Source organism: Lupinus angustifolius, chromosome LG01 (assembly GCF_001865875.1).
Source record: "Lupinus angustifolius cultivar Tanjil chromosome LG01, LupAngTanjil_v1.0, whole genome shotgun sequence".
Classification (NCBI taxonomy): domain Eukaryota; kingdom Viridiplantae; phylum Streptophyta; class Magnoliopsida; order Fabales; family Fabaceae; genus Lupinus; species Lupinus angustifolius.
The window spans coordinates 23,366,330-23,366,730 of NC_032009.1; the positions used below are offsets into that span (position 1 = coordinate 23,366,330).

General features: G+C 30.4%; 1 protein-coding gene across 2 annotated transcripts in view; it reads left to right on the forward strand.

Moving 5' to 3' along the window:
• Positions 1-401, forward strand: part of LOC109356930 (stress-induced protein SAM22-like) — a 16,570-nt gene that overhangs the window by 15,950 nt on the left and 219 nt on the right. The gene's annotated exons all lie outside the window — the stretch shown is intronic.

Sequence of the window (401 nt, forward strand, 5' to 3'; positions counted from 1 at the left end):
TAGTCTTTGTGATGCTATTTCTACCCATGCTAAACTTTTATTACAAATAAACAAACATTTATAGAACAAAGTCTAAGTTTTGCTCAACTCTATATATATTTATTAGAAAATAGCACAACTAACAAACATTTTACATAACAAGATCTAAGTTTTTTGTTTAACTGTATATTTATTATATCAACTGTCTAAAAACCATTTAACAAATTAAAATGATGATGTTTATGGATGTTTGATATTTTGAATGGGCAGGTGGGGAAACCAAGTATGTGTTACACAAAATTGAATCAATTGATGAGGCAAACTTGGGATATAACTACAGCATAGTTGGGGGAGTTGGGTTGCCAGACACAGTAGAGAAGATATCTATTGAAACCAAATTATTTGAAGGACCCAATGGAGGA